The following is a 14,670-nucleotide window of genomic DNA, read 5'->3' on the forward strand; positions in this document are numbered from 1 at the left end:
AGTCATGTTTCTCCAGGGGTGGAAGCGTTCAGAGGAAAGCCCCGCATGCTTTGGCAACGCCAGCTGGGTACCTGGCAAGGATCACTCAACACCGCCTGCCCTCGCTCCATCCCACATTGCCTTCACTATGATAATAGGAGCCTGCAAGCTCCTAATCCCAGCAAGCAAACTTGGAATTGCATCAAACTTTAGGGAAGAGAAAGACATCGCTTTGAGATGGATGAGTTACGGGATCTCCTATCTGATTTATGACAGGAGGGATAGACCACCGTTCTAGCTCACCAACATAAGCACAACCATGATGCACAAGTTTCAACATGAGCACAGGGGCTTAGGCAGCACAGCTGCCATTACACATTGAGTTACCTCACAGTAGTCCCATTAGTGCAAGTAAGAATTTAACAGCAGCACTTAAAGCTGTTTTTCTCCACCCTACCAGTTAAGGGCAAACATTCAGCATTGGCATTGGGCTGACAGCACACCCAGACCATTGCTGCTGTTCAGGTGATATCACCTCCTGTTTAGGTGATAGGATCCAGCCACACTCCTGAACTCCATGTAATAGCATCAAAGATAAGGAAACCCCTTTGGGATCATCAGAAGTACTCACAGGATTCTCGGGGTATGCATGATGAAGCCGCACATCTATATCGAGCTCTCCAGCCTTTCCTTGGAGCTGGTTGTGCAGGAGCAGCAACCTACCTGCAGAGACATCAGAACACCACTGATTATGTGATAGCTGACAGCTATAGCATGGGGTGCCCCCACAGGTAAACTTTGCCTCCTTTAGGGGCAATATTCTTTAGGAACAGAGGACTAGTCTGAAAATGCATCCTTGATTTGGGGCCACTGAACAGAATAAATTGGGTCTTTTTCCCCCCATCTGAGCTATATCTGTTTAATTCAGCAGAGAAGCATGACTGTCAGGAGGAAAAAGCCCTTGTATTGCTTCGTTCTGCAGCTTATGTAAGTTAAATCTCATCCTCAGGCTTTCATTTCTGCATCAAACCCACCAAGACAAGAACTGTGCTTTGAGTCACCCTCTTCAGATCCCTGGTACCCCAGCGTTGCCCAGAGCAGTAAATTACTCTCATGGTAGCAGTGTTGGGTATCCAGAAGACAGTTATGAAGCAGTGGGAAACAACATGAGATACACCCAGGACTGTCATAAGGAATCTTAGGAAGGGTTAGAATAGAAATAATCTCTTAAAAATGCTCAGCAAAGCTGGGGTTTGGCTAATGAAATAGCCAGGATTACCACAGTAATCCCCTATACAGATAAATAGCCACAGGTGGAGCTGAATAAGTGAGCTTCCCTGGACCCTGTCCTGCCAAACTTGAGCACAGAAACCCTGTAGGTGGCATGTCCTCCTCAGTAATTTGGGAGCAGGAACAGAGGGGTCTCAGACCGAAGCCCCACAAAGGAAGGGAGATTTCAAGCTTCTTCACTGATGAATGAAACACTTCTGGCAGAAGCCAAAGTTATTTCAGACCTTAAAGTCCCATCCCGAGACAATACATAACTTAACAGAGATAACACTGCAGAGGCCCCAACCAGGAGCAGGTCCATGACTCTCACTGTCCTTGCTTGGACTTTGAACCTCATCTGCTGCACACCAGGAGAGCAGCAGGTACCCACATGGGGGTAAATGCTGCATCACCAAAGGTGGGTGCTGCTTACCTGAGCCCAGCAGTGCCTTCACCTTCCCTCTCCACCAGCACTCAAGCACCTAAATAACCTCCTTTATATAGCCCAGCCCCTCCAGCCAGGGTTGAGGGACATCCTGCTCCCTCTTAAAGAAGTACTATCCAGATCCAGCCCATCCTCATTGAAACAGGTTGTGTTAGAGGGTGGCAATTGCAAAGGAAAGCTTTGGGCAGCGACTGATGGATGTGCTGCTGCCAGGGGTGGATGTGGGTAGTGCCCACCACTCATTTGGGCTACACAGCATTCATGGAGCATCCTCTGCTCCACATAGGGAAGGGCAGAATGAGTATTTTATATATAATTAGTCATTCATTCATTGTCACTTCTATGAAGTGGCTCCAATCTGCAGAGAATTAGCTGGAAAAGTAGGAATTCTTTATACCCTTTTCCTTAATACAAAACCACTTCAAGTTCCTACACTTTCATTGCTTTAATATTCCTTTGGATACTCTTCTCAGCTTGCTCCTCTACCTGTCATGGTCTTCTTTTAGGCATCATTTTGTTATCTATTACTTTAATCCCCAAAATGGTGAGGGAATGCTACATGGAAACAAAGAAAAAAACAGTGGGAAATAGGCCCAGCAAATGGAGTTAAGGAGAGATAGGAAGGAGCCAGGGTCTGTCAGCTCCCCGGGGCCCTGCAGGGTGCCTGCAAATGACAAACAGCATTTCCCGAGCATCAGACGAGGCCAAACACGTTTCTTGATAACCTAATTAAGTAAATGTGTTGAAACAATGTGAGTGTGACTGGGTGCTGGCTCCTCTGTCTGGGGCTGCTCCCAGGGCAGGAGGCAGCCCTGAGGCTGCTGAGGAGGGCACAAAGGGGGTAAAGCTTTCTTCCAGGGAGATGGGACTGAATAACGGGCAATGTGGGAAGGGGTTATGATTAGGAGATGCCTTGTCACTGCTCAGTAGGGGATCTGCAGTGCCTGCTTGAGGGAAGCTCAATGGGTGCCCATCTCTGGGGCATCATCCTGTTGTTTGAAGTCAGGGTCTCCTTATGGGATCTGCCTGATAGAAAGTGTGGATGCAGGTAAATAAGGGCTGCCAGCCTGGACGAGTTGAGTATTGGCACTGGGAGTACTGAGGGATGTGTTGCAGGGACCTTTGGGTGATAGCTCTGGGTAAAACAAGCTGCATGTATTTTTTTTAGTTATAACACTGGTGCTGCTGGAGTTGCTGGTGAGAGTGAAGAAGAGGATGGTAGTGGTACCCTGGAGAGGAAGGAAGCTCAGTGCATCCATCGCCTGCTCTCTCAGGTGAGCCGAGAGGCAGCCTCAGCTCATTTCTGTGTCCTGGTGGATCTGAGTCACCCACCAGTATGTTTTCATCTAAAGCCTTCTGTGCCCATCTACTTGGTGCTTTGCAGCCTTCTTCCTCAGCTCGCACACCGACTCTGCACCCTGAGCAGTGGTACCGTTAAATCTCCTCTTTGTTTTCCACTCAAGAAGCACCCATGACTTCAGCACGGTGTCCCCAGCATGTCCTGCATTTTGTGCTTTTCCTGCAGCCAAAAACGGAGATCCAAGTCTCAGGAGAGCAGTGCCAGGGCTGAGGACACAGTGGCTGTGGTCTGACCAGGCTGGGGACTCCCTTCCTCCATCTACTCGGGGCCAGACCACCGGCAGCAGCAATAAGAAATACTCCCATCCCACACGCCTGCTCTCAGGATGAAAGATTACATCCTATCCTTCCTTCTCCTCCCTCTCGGTCCTCTGCTGCCTTCCAAATACGATGCTGAGCCACGTGTATCCTGAGCAGCGTTCGCTCAGACATGACAACCTGGACTTGACCCCTGAGGTTCTGGCTCCATTGAGTCTTCCTGGCGGTTTCGGGCAGCAGGAACCTCTGTCAGTGCTGGTGATGGATGGGTTCACTGGGAAAGAGGACTACAGACGAAAAGTCTCCCGAACACAGCGACAGGCAAAAATAAAATAGACCCTGAGCAGCAGCAGCAGCTTATTGTGAGCAGAGCTCATGGGTCACTGCTGTAAAGAGCTGGCCCTTCTTGGGGCTGCTTAGTTGTCATCATCCTTTCTGCAGCCCGTGTTGTGAATGAGAGCTTTCTCCCTTGCCCATGTTGGCTTTCAGGATTTCCTGCTCTTCAGCTTAACCACCACCCGCTGAAATAAAGCAAATCATAGAAACACTGAATCGCAGAATGGTTCGGGTTGGAAGGGACCTTAAAGATCACCTGTTTCCCACTGCCAATAGTGTAGCTTGGGGTGATGGTTTGCACTGCAGGAATCCCTGGTGAGAGGCATCCTGGAGACTGCTCTTGGATTCATCATCCTCTTGACTCCTCTGCAGTGCCAGTGCAGACAGGAGAGGAAATAAGGGCAGAGGAGAAAAGATCTGACCATGTGTTTCTGCCTCTTTTTCCAGATTAAGCCGTTTCCTTATAAGAGACACACACCCTGCAGTCCAAATATTAGCTGAGTTTCCATTTTGGGCAACGCCATCATCAGCAAACTGCATCCCAGTATGTGTTTGTACCCAACTCTGTTTCATGACATTTTAACATTGAAACTCTTTGGTTTTTAAGACTAGCATTTCGTTTCTGTATCCAGTGCAGAAGGCAGGGTCATCCAAAGTATCATGACCCACAGCACTGTATTGGGGGAACATCAAATCAGAGGGACAAGTCACAGCGACCATTTGCTGCTGCCCTGGCTCCAAGTGCCAGGACATGAGCAGAGCAATGCTGCTTCTGGGGACAGCTTATTCCACCACCAAAGCAGCAACAGGAGCCACACTGTACAAACCATTTCCTTCAACCAGGAGGCTGAAGACTAATCCGTTGGGAATACTGACTTCAACCAAGGAATAGGGATTGCCGTCGGACAACGACTGCGTGTGCTCCGAACCCTTGCCCTTAGTGCCTGTGCCCCTTATTCACCTGGTACTTTATGATGGGTTATGCTAACATACATGAAATTTAATTTCCGGTTATTAACCCGCAGGAAGGTATTGCTGTTTTCAGAGGAATTGCTTTGCTTCCAATTAGTGCTGCCCTTTGGTTTATGGTATGTTGTTTTTCTTGAAAACCTTTGAACCAGGTTGTACACCAGCTGAAGGGCATTCTGGGGCTCTTAATAAAGATTAACTCTTTTCAGGCAAACACACATCCTGATTAATCTATAAGGATTGCACTGTTGCAAAGGAAGGGGATCTCAGCGTACGTTAGATGTCTCTTCGCTTTCCCTTCAGTTTTCCCCTTATATATTTTCTATGCTTTTCTGTTCCTGGGGTCCCATTTTCCAGCCTTGCCAAAGCAGATGCCCTTCTTTCCATTGCCACAGCAGGTCATGACAGAGTAAGTTGCCATCAGAAGCTGGACACTTAGCAACTGCCCTTCTTCTAGAGAAAGGTTTTGGACTGGCTTTGCCCAACCCTCCTGTAACACTTACATGGAGAAGAGGAATCTTGTGACACCAAGAGAAGGGAAATGGGGGTTATTGTCACTTAGGAACAGTGCTATACAGATCTATTTAATAACTACCTGAGTCTTGACTCTCACTGCCCATCTTTCCTCATGCTACGATGAAATTGTATGGCTCCAAATCAGCTTTAGTCTTTCTGCTTGTTGGGTATCATTCACCCACACCCTTACCTTCAGAGTACCAATGCATCATACAGATACAAAGGCAAAAGTGTCTTTGATATATATATTCTCACTCTGACTGCCTTTCAACTTGCTTTTATTCCTACATTACACTTGCATCATGCTGCCAAGGGCTGCAATCTCCCGTGTTCATTTATTTTGTCCTTTCACTGCACCTTCCCTGGTCAAAATCTTTAAGACCAAGGGGGAAAAAAAGGAAAATTTAATCAATAAAATTTAGCTCGTATTCCTGACTTTCAGCCAAACACTTCTCCAGGCTTCCTGAGGCTCCCACAGGACCAATGTGGTTTGCAGCGTGGGTACTTGTGCCATACCTCTGCAAGGCAAAGCGATGGGGATTTGTCCAAGGAGGACAATTCAAAACACATCACTTTTCCTTTAATAAAGCTGTTTGCATGAGCAACACCTGAAGTTTATACTCCTCTTACTTAAATAAATGGCACACAGCCTGTGCTGCTGTTCCACATGTAACAACGGAGTGTAGCTCTTATTTTCAGGTAAGATCACTTGAGGAGAAGACTGTTGGTGTTTCCAGTTAGTCGATGGCAACTTTTCTCTTAGGGCACTATGCCAGTCAAAGAGGCTGTTGAAGGTGATCCCACAGCTAACAACTGTCACTGCTGCAACCACTCAAAACAATGCCGGCTCTTTATTAGCTCTTTACCACCCAGGCTATGACTTGATGCTAAGCAATAAAGCGCTGATGGAGCTGAGCCACCCACCGGTATGTTTTCATCTAAACCCTTTGGATTGCCCCTGGCTTTTTCTTTCCCCTTCCTGTTGTGTCTCGGTGGCATGAGGTGCAACTTTAATACTGGGTGCTTCCCAACTTGGTGCTGGTCTCCTGATGCCCATGGAGGTCATCATGGAGGCAATGTTTGCATGGATTTCATTGCAATTTAGAAGCACCTCAGCATTTCACAGATGCAAACTCAAGATCTGTGCGCCAGACAACCATGGGTCAATATATTCCTTGGCCATACTCATTCCATATGCAAGCGGGTGCTTCATTCTCCACCTGTTTAATCTACTGTCCTGGGCTAGTGCTTCTCCTGAATACTGGTCAATAAAGCAAGAGCCAAGATCCTGGGTGGGAAATACATTGCGCTTCCCTATTTTCAGTATGGCCATACATCTGCAAGGACATGGGGTGAGCAAAACGGCTGCAACCTTGGTGGCTCTGCAGACATTTATTGTGAAAAGCAGCTGGGGAACAATCAAAGTAATTGCTCAGGGCCAACGTACGTGTTTCTAATGAGTCTTGTTGCAGAGGGACTTATCCAGCGCGTCTGCATTATTTACACAGGACAGCACTATCAGTAAAAAGCCTTATTATCTTCCCTGTATTTGTTTCTATATCCTTCGGTTTAGCAACTCTCAAATTCAGTGTGGGGGTTCAGTTTTATAGCTTGTTTCCTCCTTAGTGATATTATCATGGAGCCAATAAAAGCGCTTTCCTTCTACATCTGGTCAAGGGAAGATTTTGCTGGGTACACGAGTCGTATTTCTGAAAATGCCTCCAAGTGAATATAAAAAACTGTGGGAAGCAATTGAGTTTATTGTTGCCTTATGTACTGTCATTAATTAGGAAATAAAGCAAACGGCTTTTTATATCACTTGTAATCAAAATGTTACAGTCTTAACGTGAAGTCTTCCAAGTGCAGAGCCTGAAAGTGCATCCTGTTCTTGTAGAGATGAGCAGAGAAGAAAGGATATGGAGCGCCTTTAAAATTCATGGCCCAATTTTTCAGTGACAGGATAAAAGAAGCTGCCATGCAAGAAGGCAGGATACAGGCAGCTGCAGAGAATGCAGGCAGGATAATGCATGTGTGGAGACCTCATAGCAGCCTTCCAGTATCTGAAGGGGGCCTACAAGGATGCTGGAGAGGGACTCTTCACCAGGGACTGTAGTGATAGGACAAGGGGGAATGGGTTAAAACTTAAACAGGGGAAGTTTAGGTTGGATATAAGGAGGAAATTCTTTCCTGTAAGGGTGGTGAGGCACTGGAATGGGTTGCCCAGGGAGGTTGTGAATGCTCCATCCCTGGCAGTGTTCAAAACCAGGTTGGACAGAGCCTTGGGTGAGATGGTTTAGTGTGAGGTGTCCCTGCCAGTGGCAGGGGGTTGGAACTGGATGATCTTAAGGTCCTTTCCAACCCAAACCATTCTATGATTCTATATTGTAGCTACCCAGATAATCATGTGGGTGCTGTGATTTATTCCACCACTGCAGCATCATAGTAACTCTGGGAATTGGCTGAGCTTATACTCTGCCTCCCATTCTTGGGTACCACAAAACACCCATCTTCAGCTACCACTCTTTTCCTCTGCTTTAGATTAAATTGACATTTTTGCCCCAGTCCTGTTTTCATAGAGTTCAGAATTTTTCTGACCCCCTTTCTGCCTCCCAGTTCAAAACATTGAGCAGGCTAAAACATAAATAAGAAACACAAACAAAATACTTTAGAAGGAAAAAAAAAAAAGAGAAGAAAAGCATTTCATCAGCAACCCCTTTTTTCACAACCTTTAACATTAGGTGCCTTTGTCAAGTCCATTAGGACCATATCTGCCCTTTCCGGAGTTTGAATGCTTTCATATATTTGGCTCCATATGAACAAACTGGTGGAGCAAACATATTAGTAGATCATTTGCCATGTACATGATTCAGATACCCAGACATGTACAAAACCCAGTCAGGGATTAACCAAGTCTGACAGCACTGAAGTGACTCCAGTTCTGTGTATGTATAAGCGATAATGAACCAAAGGCCCTGTTTGCCTTCAAATAACACACCAAATGATTAATTAGACAGAGGGCATGAGTAATAATCACAATATTATATGCTCGACCATAATGGAACGCTGCTCTCCTCTTGCTTTGTTCCTCTAATCTCTGAGAGGCAAATATCCACAGGGTGTTACCAACAGAGCTGGAAACAGATTGCAGTTGCTCACAGTTTATAAGCAGCACTTCTTTCCCATTGTGATTTTATACCCCCGGGACAGACAGAAAGCCCTTTCAGAAAACACATATAGTTGCTAAAGGTTTAAAGGGGATCTGCAGGGAAAAAACACAAACCCAGAAAGCTCTCTTAGATTACAGACTTAAACAGGTTCCCATTAAATTCAGTGGCAAAGTTTTCCTTGATTCAAGGTTGGATCCCAAGTGTTTTATCATCAAGATATTCTTTGGGAAAAGTGATGTTGTTTGTCATAGAGATACATAAGAAAGTGTTGCTCAAACCCACTTCCTGTTTATTCATCTACTTCTGATGTAATGCAAAACTACCCTATGGAGTATTTACTAAAGCAGCTCTGCTGGTAGCAGGGTTTCCACTCTCAGCAGTGCTCGGGCACAGGTACCAGCCAGGGCTCGCAGAGTCAGCAGAGGGAGCAGGAGCCTTGACTTGCTCCTTGTCCCTCTGAGGTGCAGTGCAGACAGCATGTTTCCAAGCTCAGAAGCACAAGGTGATACCAGGAGCCACCTTACACACTGCTCCATGGCACAGAAAGCCAGGCACCAGCCTGCTTCCAAACTCCTCTGCAGCTAGAGCCCTGTCCTCCATCCCTCTCCCCTACTCAGCTACATAGCAAACAGAGGAGGGAGTAAAATCCTCTGCTAACACCCAGTTTCTTTATGGAAGAATCCATACTTGTTCCCCTGGGAAGCCCACACATTGTGCAACAGCCCTGGGGTAAGTGCAGAGAGGTAGCACCCAAAAACCATTACTGGTTTCAAAATCAAGTCCACATCAAACCCATTGTCCAGCTAAAAAGTCACACACTTTGATTTCCTCATTTAAGCAACAAACCCCATTTTTACGTATTGCCTAGATATAGGTTTGTCCTCCTCCAAGTTTAAAAATATTATAGGCAAATTCCTGTCTTTCCCTATTTTTAGTTGCTATTGTCCACTGTGACGTTTCGGTTGGTGCTGTATTGACTTGGATGCTCATGGATCTGGGAGAGGTTTCGGAGGGGCTTTTTTTCAGTAGGAAGTGACCAAGGAACACAAGCTGTGATGCATTTCTGCATTTTAATTCATTAAGTAGAGCTCAGCCCAAGGGAAGCTGATGCTCTTCCTCAAGTACTCCTATATCTTCTCCTCCAGGGACCCTTGGGTTTAGAGGGAGAAGGTGATTGCACCGCCTGCATGGGAACCAGCCCCAGACAATGGAGTTTCCCAATGCATATTTACTTTGTGCCACCATGTTTTTCTCCTTCAAATGACTCCCACATCTCTTTCCTCAAAGGTGACTTGGTCTGGGAGGTGCACTTTGCAAGCAGGCCGTGTTCAGGTGGAAGCAGCAGTCAGTTTTCCAGCCCCCAGGGTATTTCTGTCTCAGCAACAACAGTTTCTAGTGGAAATCTTTACCCAGGATTGAGAAATGGCTTTCTCATTCTTTCAGTAAAATAAGCTGTTGCCATCATGACCTCTTGGTCCAACTCTGCCTTTGAAGCACCTCAGGCTGCTGATGGACATTGTAAATGAAGATGTGATTTACCCTCAGAGGCTGTGCCAAGCTCTTGCTTCTGCCAGAAAGACCTGAGCAAGAAAGACCTGAGCCTACTCTACAAGTACTACTTGGATAAGCTTGGGAAAACCGGTAACTATTCATGATTTACCTGTCATAGAATCATAGATCAGATCAGGTTGGAAAGGACCTTAAGATCATCCAGTTCCATCCCCCTGCCATGGGCAGGGACACCTCACATTAAACCTTGACACAGAAGGCTCTGTCCAGCCTGGCCTTGAACACCACCAGGGATGGAGCATTGACAGCCTCCCTGGGCAACCCATTCCAGTGCCTCACCACCCTCACAGGAAAGAATTTCCTCCTTATATCCAATCTAAACTTCCCCTGTTTCAGTTTTAACCCATTACCCTTTGTCCTGTCACTCCAGTCCCTAATGAAGAGTCCCTCCCCAGCATCCCTATAGGTCCCCTTCAGATACTGGAAGGCTGCTGTCCTTGTAACACTGCAGTAACCTCTGAAATGCAGAGCCAGGCAGCTCTGCCAGGGCAACTCATGAACATCGGACTTGCCTTCACCACTTCTTGACCCACATCAGCCCCATTCCCATCAGCAGCTGTCCATCCAACACCTTCCCTTCCCCACAGCCTCTGAACCCCACAACTGCCCTCCCTGCCAGCCCTGACATTTACACACAGGCTCCTGTGAGCAGCCTTGGCAAAGTTAGAGCCTGATGCAGAAGGGAAAATATTCCCTTCACTTGACATACCTACGTGCTAAAATGAAACAGGCTTGTACAGGGAAAAACCTCACCCTTATCAGTGTGACATTGTGGAGTCTCGGGATCATAATCCAATATTAGTGTGCGGCAGGGATCCTACTGCTGGTGCAGACCGTGCTGGGGGAGAGATTGGACCTTGTGAGTGACCTCTGCCTGGCTCGCAGATCCACCTTCACCTGCTGCATACCCAGCATGTCCCTGCTCAGACATGGGTGCTTTTTGCTTTAGGAGTGGAGAGAAAGGAATGGGACCTGTCCTCCTCAGTCATTGCCCTTGTGCAAGGTGCTCTGTAAGAGGGAAAAGCCATTAGGAAAACCAAATCTCTCTGGGCCTCCTTTATGCCCTCAAAGCTTCTCAAGCTTACAGAAGGAAAGACCATGGCAAGCAGGGAGAGCTCCGTGCGGCAGAGATGCAGCAGGGCAGAAGGGGAGGTTGGGTGCAAAGCAGTGCCTTTTCCCATCAGCCTGCCTTCCAGATCTGGCCCTCTCCTCCACCCCAGAGGCCACAGGTTCATTTGAGTTCCAGCTCTTTATCTTAAACTAGCTCAGTTACCCCAGTTTTCAAGGCCCTCACCTTTTTAACGCAGCAATCACAGGAGGGATGGAAGTACCATTATTTGTCCTTTATTCTGTTAACACCCACTTGCCCAAAAGCACAGGGCAATGGCTCTAGGGGGACAGGTCAGCTCCACTGCCCCCCTTTTAGGGTGCAGAAGGAGGTGTAGGCAGCCAGCAACTTTGTCCCCAGCAGTGCACTCATCTGAGGCTCCATCTCAAGCCACTGGACCTGCATGATCCAAACTGTCCTCCTCACCCATAGGGATAACAGACTGCTTGATAAAGCCAGGCTGAGGTGTAATAGCATGAAACCTGAAGCTGAATCTTTAAGGACAAAAAGCCATCAAATATTCAAAGCTAATAAGAAATCGTAAGAACCCATTGAACTGGAACAAGCCAGACTTGTACTGGCAGGAGCTTTTTGCCCCCTGAATAACCCATTCAGGGATAATACCTGCACCAACTGCTCAGGCTCCAGGGTGCAAGCGACAGCAGTACTTGGCTCAAAGGTTATTGCATGAAGCAGAGTTTGGCCATAGCCCTGCCTCTGGACAGGGATGTTGGACAAACCAGTCACTCTGTCCACTCCGTCCTCTGAGCACGGTATGGTTTTGCTGAGGAGTATGGAGCTGAAGGCCAGCACGTTTCCACAGCCAACTGGGACCCACAGGAATAAGCCTTGTCTTCTCATTCTGCAATCAAATCCCAGCCAACAGAACCCAAAGAGACCCCAGAACCTTTCCTCTTCCCATAATACAGTGATATAGGTCAAAGTGTTATAGCTGAACGTGAGCCTGAAAAGCTTTGTGCCAAGTGATGGTTTGGGAGCCTCAAAGCCATAAGCTTTGCAGGGAGGGCACCAGACAAGTCCATGTGGCACCCCAGCACACACCAAGCCTCCTGTAAAGCCCTGCCTGCAGCTGGCAGTGCCAAACCAGCCACATGTGCCTTTTCATATTTATCATGCTATCATCTCTCTGGCTCAAGGAAGGACATTTAACACGTCAATCATATTCCCATTACTGTAGTGATTCATTAATGCATTGGAATAAGATCCTGGGAGAAACCCTCTTAAAGGAAAGGGGAGGAGAAACAGGCTGGGGAATCTGCAAGGTTAATTCACTGAGGAATTGCTTTACTTTTCAATTCAAAGCAAACTCCATCATGCTTGCCAACTACTTTAAGGAAAACACAATCACCTCGGGTACTAACACACTGCAGAGACAAGCGTAACTAGGGACTGACCCGAGTTACACCCCTAAACACAAGCCAGATTTACAGGAGCAGGGGAAATAGGACAGCAAACGGCACCGCTCACCCAGGCAGCCATGTATCATTTCTCCCAGTTGCAAGATCTAAACCTGGTTTCAAGTTTAGCATGACACTGCTTAGGTGATGCTAGAAACCCTCCTTTTGCTCTACACCCACTTGCAGCTCTGCCTGCATAAGGTACATCAAAACAGCACCCACACCAGATCAACGGGATGCACATGAGCTTCTGGAAGCACAGTATTTGCCCCTGCCCTACAAGCATCCAGCCTTCATCACGAGCCACATGTGGCTGCTGGGAGCATCCATTTATAACAGAGACAGCGGAGATCCTACTCAGCACTACGGAAAGGCTCTTTACGTCATAAATTGTATTTAAAGGCTCTTTCAAGACGACAAGCAAATTGAAGAGGGCAGTTAGCTTCTGGCACTTAGATGCATAACTTTATTTGAGTATTCAATTTCCTCCTTCATTCATAAAGTAAACATCTGAGTTATCTGAAAGTGACTGTATACTTACGCAGTGTTTTCTTAAAAGAGTCAATAGGAGCAAGGCGACATAAAATGCTCCAGAGAGCATGACACAGGAAAACACAAGCCTCTAAATTATACACATTCAGGAAATGGTTGAATTCAGCGTTTTAGATGGAAAGGTTAAAATGTTTGTGCTGAATTGTATTAAATCTTTCACCAGTAAATCCTGGAGGAAGGAGAACATTTGAAGGAGCCTACTTATTCCCAGTGTCTAGGAAAGACTCCCAGAGTTTCAAAGGAAAACGTCCATTAATCTCTTTGGACAAGTGCAATCTAATAAAAGATGTTGTTAAATTAAGGCAACTTTGTTATTAAGTGTTTTCCAAATTTAGTCTGTTTTCCCCTCCCCAACAAAATCCCTTTTTGTTCTGAAATGGAAAAACTTTGTTGCCTTTCAGCCTGAAATGATCCTTTTAAGGAAAACTACTGCACAGAGATTTGGAAATCCATCTACTAGGGAATAGTTTTATTAACTACACACCTGCCTTCACAGGATTCTTATGGAGATAGATGAGGTTTTGGTTTGGGCATCACTTTAGTGGTATAAGTATCCTACTGACCTTTACACAGGGAACAACGCCCCTCTTGGTTTGGGAGCACAGAAGCCTGGCAGTAGCCGTAGCCTAAACTTTACTACATAGATTGCTTTTATTCCCATTCCATAACTAAATCCAGCCTCAAGAAAACATTCCTGCCACTGACCTCCTGTTGGACCTTGGGCAAGTCACTTTGCCTCATTGCATCTCAGCTCCATCAGTGATGAAGTGCGGATGCAACAGACTACCTCCTGCATTAACATCATGGAACGGTTACGGTTGGAAGGGACCTTAAAGATCTTCTATTTGCAGCCCCCTGACACCTTCCACTAGACCGGGTTGCTTCAAGCCCTGTCCAACCTGGGCTTGAACACTGCCAGGGACCAGACACGATGACACCAGAAAGGTCTCTTATCACCACAGAGTTAAAGGTGGGGAACCACGCTTGAAAGTCTGATGGAGATTAAGCATTTTAACCAGTGCTTCACCAAAAACATCCCTGGGGAAGGGAAGGAAATCAACTGACAGCACATTCACAGTCTCTTTCCAAAGCAGAACTGAATTAATACTCCACTTCAGTGGAAGACCAGAAATTAACAGCTGGATTTATTTAATCTTTTAAAAGGAATTTAGCACTTCTGAAGCCTGGAGAGCCTGAGGAGCTGCTGTACTGCAACTTATGAGCTTCTCTGTAGTCAATTCAGGCTTGGCTGGGAAGGGAAATTCCCAGCTTTCTTACAAAACAAACTCAGAGCAAAACAAACCACTTTTCCTGGTGAGACTTTCATTCAATTCTGCAGACTCAGGAAGCCCATGAGATAAGCCTCCACTCCGAGGACACATTCCGAGCTGGCTGAAGCCTACACCCGAGCTGGCAATGAGCAGCAGCGCAGCGTGCTTAATGAATTAACGCATTTGGGCGGCCTGACTGAGTGTGGAAAAAATAACCTCAACTTCTACAGTGTTTTCTGCAGCCTCATTGTACACCTCAAAGAAAGGCATTGGTGATAACAAAAAGCGTGTTGGTCACCCAAGAAACCTCCTGAGGAAGTCCCCAAATTTCCTGGTTCTGAGTAGGACTGAAAGATGATGGGGATTTCTTTTACTCCTCTCTCTGGACCTCAGTGGGAAATGAAGCAGCACTCAAACATCAAGTCAACAAAGCTTATCAACCTCAGATCAGATT

Source organism: Pezoporus occidentalis, unplaced genomic scaffold (assembly GCF_034315485.1).
Source record: "Pezoporus occidentalis ecotype Australia unplaced genomic scaffold, CSIRO_AGI_Poc_V1 ctg70, whole genome shotgun sequence".
Classification (NCBI taxonomy): Eukaryota; Metazoa; Chordata; class Aves; order Psittaciformes; family Psittacidae; genus Pezoporus; species Pezoporus occidentalis.